We start from the raw sequence: 12,280 nt of genomic DNA, 5'->3' as shown, positions 1-12,280 counted from the left end.
GATTGCGACATTTGCGATATGGCAACGTGCGTTATCTTGAAGCAGCATCACAACTTGCCGCAGTTATCAGTGATGTGTCGCCTTTAACTGCAAGCCGTATGCCTCCACCGTCGTGCTGTCCCGTTACGGTTGGTGGAGACACCGGTTTCATTGACAACCATAATCAATAGGCCCACTAGTCAAAGAACAGCGTGAACATCACTTTTACAGCAGATCGCTCACTCCTGACGCTTTGGATGCGAGGGGATGACGTATGACACCAGTGCTGTAAAATATCTGGGAGTATGCGTGCGGAACGATTTGAAGTGGAATTATCATATAAAATTAATTGTTGGTAATGCGGGTACCAGGTTGAGATTCATTGGGAGAGTCCTTAGAAAATGTAGTCCATCAACAAAGGATGTGGCTTACAAAACACTCGTTCGACCTATACTTGAGTATTGCTCATCAGTGTGGGATCCGCACCAGATCGGGTTGACGGAGGAGATAGAGAAGATCCAAAGAAGAGCGGCGCGTTTCGTCACAGGGTTATTTGGTAACCGTGATAGCGTTACGGAGATGTTTAACAAACTCAAGTGGCAGACTCTGCAAGAGAGGCGCTCTGCATCGCGGTGTAGCTTGCTCGCCAGGTTTCGAGAGGGTGCGTTTCTGGATGAGGTATCGAATATATTGCTTCCCCCTACTTATACCTCCCGAGGAGATCACGAATGTAAAATTAGAGAGATTAGAGCGCGCACAGAGGCTTTCAGACAGTCGTTCTTCCCGCGAACCATACGCGACTGGAACAGGAAAGGGAGGTAATGACAGTGGCACGTAAAGTGCCCTCCGCCACACACCGTTGGGTGTGGCATCAGCATTCGTCGCCTGCAACAATATGCTCAAGGAACGCGTTGCCTTGAACATTGAAATGCATCTACTGCATAAGGCAAATAGACAACTGCCTAGCTTTTCGTTTGGCATTCAGTGCCCGGAGTATCCACTGGCAGCAGACCTCACAGTAGCTTAACTCCTGCTGGATAATTTGTTGTTCGCTTCCATAGCTGATGTTGAGATCCTATGCTAGTTCACGAATGGATATACCCTGGTCCACCCGAATCGCGTCATCAACAGCCCGCTTACTCTTGCCTGTAATGGACGAGGCTGGCATTCCAGAGCGACTGGCGTCGTGTGTCGAATCGCGACGAGCACAGAACTTGGCGCACCATTCCACAACGGTGATTTTCGATGGACATGTTCCCACATACATATTTTTCCTTCTCCAATGGATGTCTGCTGATTTCATTCAGCCAAAAATTGAGAAGCAACACGTTAGTCCTGTTTGGACTCATTTGGTAATAATATCGCCACAGATCACGTTTCCATATGCACCACATGCACATTGGAAAGATAAGGATGCCACACTAACACCTTTCCTACATGATGGTGCTTATATATGCGCGTTGGAGTCACGGTGGGTTGCATGTACGCTGAAGCAACGACCTTAGATCGAAACTTTTAGATTTACATTTATATTTTTCGATTTCATACCATGGTTTTCTCTGTCCTTATGTAACGACACTGACGGAAGAGGTTATGAACTTTCAGAGAAGAGATGTTCGGTATGTTACAAGTTTGTACAGACAGAATGAGTGTGTTGCAACATGGCACATGTGCAATACGTGTAGCTAAGTTTTTGCAGAATTTTTAGTGTTGTTAATGAGCATTGTTAGCAGTCCATACTGTGGCATTGGCACCAAATACAAGCTGCTCGACCCTTTTCATACGTGAAGACAGTATGTTCATCAAACTGCAGATAGAGGCCCTACGACAGAAACTTCATGCATCAGGCATATGACTGTTTCTAACATTTCAAGTATATGCTTTCGGAAATGGCGTCGCTACAGCCTACGAAAATATATACAACGACCATAAGCGTAAAAGTGGGATCAGTGGGGCACATAAACAGACGTTACAGTAGTCACCCTTCTAGCACACCATCTGTTACACTGAATTACTTACACTACAACAGTTTTTACCCTCGGTACTAGAAGAAGCCGTAGAATGCAAAAACCGAATAGGAATACAGAGGAAATTGGGTGTTAGTGCTCATCTGAGATCAACAGATTTTCTCAGGAGAGGAAGTCATAGCTGGATGCATCGAATTTCAAAACAATAAAAAATAAAAAAATATGCACACCATGATATGCTATGTTTTGTTTTCTCACCGACTTTAATGTTTAAGGCTTTGGATGCGATTGACACTACAATGGTAAATTAAATGCAGAGTCGTCCACAAAAATTTTTTATTTCAACAGAATGTATTTCAAAACATGTCACTTCGTCTTGAATGAAGTTTTTCGGGTTCGTTACCACGTCGACATTTAGTCTTACAGACAAACATTGCAGCCGCTGTTGGAAGTGGTCTTCTTTCATCAGGATGATTAATTTTCAGCATTTGAAAAGGTCTGCGCAGTGTACAGTCCAGTGGATTTAACGTCAGACGATTTTTGTAGCTCTTGTATTGTTTCTTCCTCATTTGTCAACTGCTAATATTTACAGCGACACTCTTGTGCGTTTCCAGTGCACGATAGTTATATGTAAAACATATAGGCATTTGTGCTTTGATAGTTGATATTCTTTATGAAACTTGTTGTGTAACAATGAAGCTTTTTGAGTGAAGGCGGTTTTTATTCAACGCTGCATTTTTTATTTGGAATAGCTCTATTACAAAAGTAAGATATATCAACTTTGTTTCTTCCTTTTTGCTTTCAATTGAAATTACCGCCATACCCACAGTTTTCTCATTCTTCACAGTGTTGTTCGTTCTCTTCTATTGTCCACTTTCTTCCTTTTCTTGTTTCTTTATTGCTGTCATGAATGCCTGTCTTCTCTGCAGCGTCTTTAAAAAGTGTTCTGTTTATTATTGTATCCATGTCGACTCCCATATTTTCTGTATTTTTTTCCTACTTTTCTCGACCTTATGATTTTGGGTTTATAAATGAGCAGTTAAGTCAAAGATTTCCTCATTTATTCTGTCATTATTTAGCCTAGCTCTGTGTCCCCAGAACTTTAAATTTCTATTTATCATTATACCTCTAAACGTTTCCAATTTACGATGTAATTCTGTATTAGATCCTAATCTGCAACCCGGTTAACTGTTGCCCTTGCTTCCTAGTACTTTTCTTCATATTGTTCTTTCAATCTTTTGCTAACTTTTCGAGTACCCCCTCCGTAGTCAATTTTAGAGTCTCCAGTTAACAGAGTAGTTCAGGTCTGACCATACGGTTTCAGTTTTATGTACCAGGATAAAGATTTTTTAGTAATATGTTTCTTGTTATCAAAAAGACCTCAACATTTTAAGTATTCTAGTTTCTGATGTGGCTACATACTGTTGAATATTCATTCTCATAGATATTTAAAGCAGTATTCCTTAGATATTATGTCATTTTTAAGCTTTTGTGGGCCGTTACTAATGTTTGGCGTTAAATGTGTTTTTTTTATTTTTACAAATGATGTTTGTAGCCTTGCTTGATGTTGGAGTCCTGTGATTTGTTCCTCTCCACTTTCAAGTGAGTCTGTAGTGAGTGTCTTGCCATCTGCAAGTGCTAGACAGTGACGTTGTTTTCATTCCTTCCTGGTAGTATGCCCTTAGTATCAGTGGCCTTCCTCTAGCGTCTCACCGTGTTTTTAATATACAGTTAATAATTAAGGGCAATAAGCCATCTCCTTGTCTTAATTCTGATTTTATTTCATAATTTTTCGACATCTCTCTCACAAATTTCACTTTAGACGCTGAATACGATGAAGTTGCTTCAATTATTTCTGATGTTTTGTTATCCAGTCCAAACTATTTTGAAACGGTGAGTAATGTGTATCTATCAATAGAATCGCAGGCATTTTTAAAATCTAAATAAGTTACCACATATTTCAAGGCTTCCAATTTACTAAGTTTTAAGATGTGCTTTAGTTTATGACTTGTTCTGCACGTAACTTGCTCTTCCTGAACGCTCCTTCCTATTCTGAGCACTGTGGATCAAGTATTGTTTCAGCTCCGCTTACTTTGAAGGGAACGCATAGGGCTCTAGCAAAAGGGTGGTTCCTCCGTAATTGTTCTGATTTACCTTATCTTCCTTCTTCATGTGGAGGATGTACTAATGCAGACGTCCGTCGAGCTGGCGGAGTGTTCGTTTATCACTTTCCTTGAATTTCATCTGTTAGGCACGCTACCATATTGTCACTAGAGGACGTCTTTAACTCCGCAATTATGTTGTCTTTTTCAGATCCTTTGTTATTTGTAATTGTTTTATGATTTATTCCATTACTTCGAATGCTGGTGGCTTCCATTCTGGTTCTCTTAATATTTTAATGTCAAAATATTTGGTTCGATGGTGAAGTGCGCTTATAGAGAGAGAGAATTCACAGGGAATTAACTCGGCTGTATGCAAAGGATTGAACCATACGTAGAACTTTTGCCATGTTCATATCGAACGGAGGGTGTTCCTTTACGTCAGGCATATTACCAGTATCAAATCTGAAGGTGCCATGAAATTATGTTGTGGCTACTAATTCCGGCAGGAAATCTGAAGCTCCGTTTAACATGCTACTGGTATTAGCCGCGCGAGAACCAATAGCGCCTATATACGCTCACGCTGTGTGCTTCGATCGATAAAGCCCGATATAATCCTTTCCAAGCACCACCGTTTCCCCAAATCCTATTCCGTAGAGCTGATCTCAAATCAAGTTCTGGCTTTCAAAGCGGCCATTAACGGTCGACGAGTTTCGGTGAGTTGATTCCATCACTTCTTTTCGCCAGGGAGGAATTTCTCTGCGGAAAAGCTGGACCCCATAATCTGCAGGGTAGATTCATCGCAAAATACGCAGTCTGCCACCAGAAGCCAGTGTTGTGATCTGTTACTTCCATTTACAAAGATTATAATTTCGTGTGTTCTTATTCACAAAATGGTCATATAATCATCCTGTCACATCTACAGGGTGTTACAAAAAAGTACGGCCAAACTTTCAGGAAACATTCCTCACACACAAAGAAAGAAAATATGTTATGTGTACATGTGTCCGGAAACGCTTACTTTCCATGTTAGAGCTCATTTTATTACTTCTCTTCAAATCACATTAATCATGGAATGGAAACACACAGCGACAGAACGTACCAGCGTGACTTCAAACACTTTGTTACAGGAAATGTTCAAAATGTGCTCCGTTAGCGAGGATACATGCATCCACCCTCCGTCGCACGGAATCCCTGATGCGCTGATGCAGCCCTGGAGAATGGCGTATTGTATCACAGCCGTCCACAATACGAGCACGAAGAGTCTCTACATATGGTACCGTGGTTGCGTAGACAACAGCTTTCAAATGCCCCCATAAATGAAAGTCAAGAGGGTTGAAGTCAGGAGAGCGTGGAGGCCATGGAATTGGTCCGCCTCTACCAATCCATCGGTCACCGAATCTGTTGTTGGGAAGCGTACGAACCCTTCGACTGAAATGTGCAGGAGCTCCATCGTGCACATGTACCACAAGTTGTGTCGTACTTGTAAAGGCACATGTTCTAGCAGCACAGGTAGAGTATCCCGTATGAAATCATGATAACGTGCTCCATTGAGCGTAGGTGGAAGAACATGGGGCCCAATCAATACATCACAAACAATGCCTGCCCAAACGTTCACAGAAAATCTGTGTTGATGACGTGATTTCACAATTGCGTGGGGATTCTAGTCAGGCCACACATGTTGATTGTGAAAATTTACAATTTGATCACGTTGGAATGAAGCCTCATCCGTAAAGAGAACATTTGCACTGAAATGAGGATTGACACATTGTTCGATGAACCATTCGCAGAAGTGTACACGTGGAGGCCAATCAGCTGCTGATAGTGCCTGCACACGCTGTGCATGGTACAGAAACAACTGGTTCTCCCGTAGCACTCTCCATACAGTGACGTGGTCAACGCTACTTTGTACAGCAGCAACTTCTCTGACGCTGACATTAGGGTTATCGTCAACTGCACGAAGAATTGCCTTGTCCATTGCAGGTGTCCTCGTCGTTCTAGGTCTTCTCCAGTCGCGAGTCATAGGCTGGAATGTTCCGTGCTCCCTAAGTCGCCGATCAATTGCTTCGAACGTCTTCCGGTCGGGACACCTTCGTTATGGAAATCTGTCTCGATACAAACGTACCGCGCCACGGCTATTGCCCCGTGCTAATCCATACATCAAATGGGCATCTGCCAACCCCGCATTTGTAAACATTACACTGACTGCAAAACCACGTTCGTGATGAACACTAACCTGTTGATGCTACGTACTGATGTGCTTGATGCTAGTACTGTAGAGCAATGAGTCGCATGTCAACACAAGCACCGAAGTCAACATTACCTTCCTTCAGTTGGGCCAACTGGCGTTGAATCGAGGAAGTGCAGTATATACTGACGAAACTAAAATGAGCTCCAACATGGAAATCAAGCGTTTCCGAACACATGTCCACATAACATCATTTCTTTATTTGTGTGTGAGGAACGTTTCCTGAAAGTTTGGCCGTACCTTTTTGTAAAACCCTGTATATCACCAAAGAGATGTATATTTCAGTTTGCGCCTTGACTATGTAACGGCATCCAGGGGCAACGAAACATTTAATTTTCATATAATCATTGATCGAATTTAATAACTTAGAATACTGGCGTAATCTACTCATTAAGAAGTATAATTTGACGTTAAAGGTTTAACAGAGTAAATAAAGAGTATTATGGTTAGAACTGTGTGTTTCTCTTGGGGCATCGTAACTGATGGCGCGCAAATTACGCAGATTATGTTCTTCCACCATTTGAGAATGAAAGCACTTACCGAATTCCAACAAACTCCAAACATAATTTCAAATCTTTTCGAAATATTTTATCTCTGATGCCCCCACAAGATTTCCTCATACTCTTGTTTCCTCTGCCATCTTATCAACTCAGACAACTCTTCACAATCTCCTCGAATTTCATGGTTTTGTCTAAGCAACAAAGCAGGAACACTCGTTACCAAGGGAGCAAAATCTTTTCTGTCCCACTCCATCACTGAACAGATTTCCCTAGGGCCTTTTCGGTAGCGAAAACGTGATTCTGATCTTCCTCGGTGCATCATATAATAATTAAACAGCAACTTCAGCTACAAAAGGCAGTTAATGACGTATCTACTAAATCACCAATAACGTCTGCAATTGCTCTGTACCGATCCCGTACCCCATAACAACTTTTTTATCACCTGACCCTCCTCATGTGCCGAACTCCTTAGCTGGTGCAGTTTATTTAAATTCCTTTCCCTCAGAACAAGGTAGGCCATACACACTCATTTTTGTACACCTATAAACACATCTTACATTTCTGTTGACCACACTGACATTTTTATTACATGTAGTAAGAGTACTTCTAGTAGGTTGTTACCAGTTAAGCCCCCACCCCTGATCCTTTAAAGAATTGAGCTCCTATGTGCCAAACAGATTCAAACGTTGGACTAATTTACAAATGAAGTAATGCGTTAAATATTTTCTGTATATGTTAATACTTAAAACTGCGACCAGTCACTGTTTTGAAATAGTTATTTATACACTCCATGAACCAGTCTTCGAACATTTTCAGGTTAACCTTCAGTAGGTTTTCCAGAAGCCGCATAGCTATTTCATGCATAATATTGGGTGCTGGCTACTGTCACAGATGAGGATGAAAAGGTTCAAAAACCGTTTCATGGAACGAATAAATAGCCATTTCAAAAAAGTAACTGGTTGCAGTTTTATTTATTTATTGTGAGTCGCGGTTTCTAAACCATCCGTAATGGATAAGAATAAAGCGATACAGTTTAGGAAAGGTTTTGACACTATATTTTAAGTTTGTTCGAAGTTTCTAAGGGCTCTTGTTATCAATCACTGAATTATTATACTCTGGGTAATGTGCGAGTCTTGAGTTGTGGTACCGCAAGAGATATACACGGTTTTAAACTTTAATACTTGACTTATTCTGTTAAACCTTTAACATTGACTGAACGTCTTAATAGGTAGACAATGACAAAATTTGAAATTTTTAAATTCGTTCAATAATTTTATATGAAATACTGAAAATCGAATGTTTTCATCCCCTGAAAGTCGTTAGAAGGCAACTTGGTAAACTGAGTTGTTAAACAACATAGGTTGCTACTAGTTGTTAATCAGTATTATTATTCCAAATGAAATTAAATAAACCTCAGAGTTTGTTAAAAATAATTTTCGGTTCAATTGCTACCATTTCATTAGAAAATATCGTATCAAAACTATTCTCATTCTTCACATAACAGTGATGGAAGAAATAGTGTATGTGTAAAAGTCTGGTCCAGTTTAAGCGATGGTCTGATCGTCCCAGTCTGATCATATTAAAAAGTAAGTAAGTACACCAGTTTTATCCTTTTAACACTCCTTTGAAAATGCAATTGTGCAATGCTGGCCGATAGATTTGTCATTTATAGAAGGAAACAACTGATTTTTCTTTTCAATAATCGGGATGACCAAGGATTGGTGAAATTAGTAAATTCTTTAAATTGAGATGAATGGTTGTTAAAAGTTACTTTTTATGAGAAAGATTTTTATTAGGACATTTTTAAATCATTTACATGGGACTTGAGATAACAATACTACATACGTGCGAGGCTGCTTTTTTACCTTATACAATAATGCTCAGGGTCCGGCATCGCTGCACCACGACCGGCCCAGCCAACACGATACACCAGACCAAACTAGACTCTCGCTAGCAACAACTTAGTCCTACAGCTACACAGTTCCTACTGCAGTCAACACTGCTCTCTGGTCTGAGATTCTCTTATACCTTGCATATCGCATGCAGCGCGTGAGCAATACATCGAAATTACATCTGCTCGGACCTCTTACAGTATGTTCCGATGTTGCAGACGTCAGCAAGTAGAATAGGCTACGGAAATTCAGTCTAACGAGGTCTACTCGTAGCCTGTTTGTATGTTGGAAGTTAATTTGCTCTTACATGCAGAAGAGTCTTGTTAAGGACGTTCATACAATAGAACGGAATTCCGCTGTGCATGTTAGCTTGTATATAAACGACAGAGAAGCGTTGAGTGCTGAGGATCCTCGTTACATGTGGTCCGTAGGTAACGTTGAATAGAAAAAACGTAACAAACAGGAACTTAGTGCTTTCTGCAAACGATACGCCATATTATCTGCATGGTAATAAAAATTTCAAATGCAGAAAAAGAAACTGACATTATTCAGCACATCTCTAAAATAGAATTTTATGAAACACAAGTGGCAAGAAACTTCATATGCCGTGATCATTAATACGTTATACGTACTACGTTATGTTTACGATACAATATACCGTACCACGGGGCACCTGAGAAAGAATAAATATAAAATTTATTCCATTTCATTCTTACCACCTGGTGCAGCAGTCATTTTGAATTATTTCAAGTTGAGGAACAGTCTTGGTAGCATAGTTATTTAATTTCAATAACACTTTTAGACCTTCTGTGGCTTCATCAGATTGTGGAAGTACTTTTACATGATCTGATGATTCAGCAAAAGGGTCGAAACAAGGTTTTGAAATTAAATAAGTATGCTACGGAGACTGTTCTTAAATTTCAAATAATAATAAATATATTAGGAATCTATAGTATAGATTAATTCGAATTAAGCACACAACATAGAATTTGTAATTAGTTACAGAGATACAGCTGCTATACATAAGTTTTCATTTCGTATGTAAGTATTTCCGCTGCTAAGGGTTTGTTCGTGGATTGCCATTTTCGTTTTGAATTTCACATAGTGAAGTTTCATTTGACTTTCCGTAATTGAGTTTTTCGACTGTTATCATGTGTTGTTGGCCAATTCTACTGCATCTTTTAAGCACGCCGTATGTATTTATGGATGCCAATTGTGCCGATATGGAGTTTGTATATGGGTTTTGTAACGGAAAGGTTGTTGCTACTTGTAGAGAGTACGGTAGACTATTCCCTAGCCAAAGAGTAAACATATCAAGAGTTTTTGCTCGTGTTTTTACTAAACTGCGGAAGAATGGTTCGGTGCCTAGCAGACGCATTTCATCTGAACTTGCAAATGAACAGACTGCGGCTGGGGTAGAAGGCATTATTCAGATCGTAAAACGTAGCCCTTCAACAGGAACACACGAGATTTAGTATATCCTAGCTCCATATAAAAGTTTATGACTGATGCCTCGCCTCAATTCTTATCATTCACAGACATTGCTGAAGTAGATTACTGGGTGTACTATATTTATGATAGGCGTTCAATAAGTAATACAACATCATTTTCCTATGCCTATTACTGTTGAAAAAATGTTGAATTCGTTGTGGAACGTTGTTGAATTTTGCCGCTTCATCCTCTGTAGTTTCAACAAGTTACGATAGGTGGTGGTGCTATAGGTAGCGTTCAAAATGGCGTTTGTGGCGGAGGTACGTACCAGGCAGAGAGCTGTCATTGAGTTTGTTTTGGCGGAAAACCAGAGCATCCCAAATATTCATAGTAACTTGCAGAATGTTTACGGACAACTGCCGGTGAACAAAAACACGGTGAGTCGTTGGGCAAGGTGTCTCTCATCATTGCAACAAGGTCGCGCAAACCTGTTCGATCTCTCGCGTGCCGGCAGGAAACACACATCTGTGATTCCTGCAATGTTTGAACGTGCGAACACTCTCTTTCGAGGTGGTCGATGGATCTTAATCAGACACCAAGCCGGTAAAGTGGACGTCCGTATTGGTACTGCTGACACTCTCGCCCACCAATGGGAATTGCCCAACAGGAATACTCAAAGCTCGCTGGGTTGTGGTTATGGACTTGATCTATTATCCGCAAGACTCTTCAATTGTGATTGTGCACCTGCACAGTCACAACAGATGGCTGCTGGCCATCTCTACAAGGACTACAGTGGGGCTGCATCTTTGATGACCCACCAATACCATTATTTCTACAAGGACTACAGTGGGTCTGCATCTTTGATGGCCCACCAATACCATTATTTCTACAAGGACTGCAGTGGGTCTGCGCCTTTGGTGGCCCACCAATACCGTAATCTCTACCAGGACTACAGTGGGTCTGTTCTGTGATGACCTACCTACCAATCTTCTTCAAAACGTCGAATGACTCTGCTGTGGGTTTGCTCTGTTGTGGCCCTTTACCTGTCAGCATGTCAAGAGTCAGCACTGTCTTTCCGTTGGAAGGACAACACTACTTCTTCAAGACTGCATGGAAATCCACTACTTCTGTGTGCAATTTCTTTTACTAATGAGACTTTGTTAAATAAAACTGTAATTACTATTATGATGAATGTTCAGGACTATCTTTATGGACTGTGAGAAAATTTTAGCTTTTGACCAACATTGTATCAATAAGTGTGTGCATTTGATTTCTTTGTTATTGTAATTACAATTATGAAAAATTTTATCAAATCATTATTGGCCACTGCCCAAAACAATTTGTACAATTTTTTGTGGGGAGCATGGGGGCTATGAAAGTAGGCTGTTTATGTTTTCTTATTGGCAACGTTACGTAGCACTCTAAATGAAAATCACTGGCTGTGCTGTGTGCAGTCTGTGGCTAGTTTGCATTGTTGTCTGCCATTGTAGTGTTGGGCAGCGGCAGCTGGATGTGAACAGCGCGTAGCGTTGCGCAGTTGGAGGTGAGCCGCCAGCGGTGGTGGATGTGAAGAGAGAGATGGCGGAGTTTTGAAATTTGTCATGAACTGCTATATATATTATGATTATTAAGGTAAATACATTGTTTGTTCTCTATTAAAATCTTTCATTTGCTAACGATGCCTATCAGTAGTTAGTGCCTTTAGAATCTTTTATTTAGCTGGCAGTAGTGGCGCTCGCTGTATTGCAGTAGTTCGAGTAACCAAGATTTTTGTGAGGTAAGTGATTTGTGAAAGGTACAGGTTAATGTTAATTAGGGCCATTCCTTTGTACGGATTTCTGAAAGTCAGATTGCGTTGCGCTAAAAATATTGTGTGTCACTTTGGTGAATGTTTGAGTACGTTCAGTTTTGCTCAGCTGTTTGAAAAGCAAATAGTGTAAGAGGTTTATCAGCACAGTAATTCAGAAATTGTTCTAAGGGGATGTTTCCAGCGTAACAGAGCATCTAACCATAAGGAACAACGAACGGTCATCTGTGAGAAATTTGGGTTTGCGTTACGGGCCTGGTCATGGGTTCATCCCTTCGAACCGGAAACAACATGGCAGTTAATAGATGAGCGCCACATCAACTCTCCTCCGTCCATTCCGATAGCTGAGTGGTTAGC

The sequence above is a fragment of the Schistocerca cancellata genome, chromosome 3 (assembly GCF_023864275.1).
Source record: "Schistocerca cancellata isolate TAMUIC-IGC-003103 chromosome 3, iqSchCanc2.1, whole genome shotgun sequence".
Taxonomy (NCBI): domain Eukaryota; kingdom Metazoa; phylum Arthropoda; class Insecta; order Orthoptera; family Acrididae; genus Schistocerca; species Schistocerca cancellata.
Note: the sequence above shows the minus strand (reverse complement) of the source record.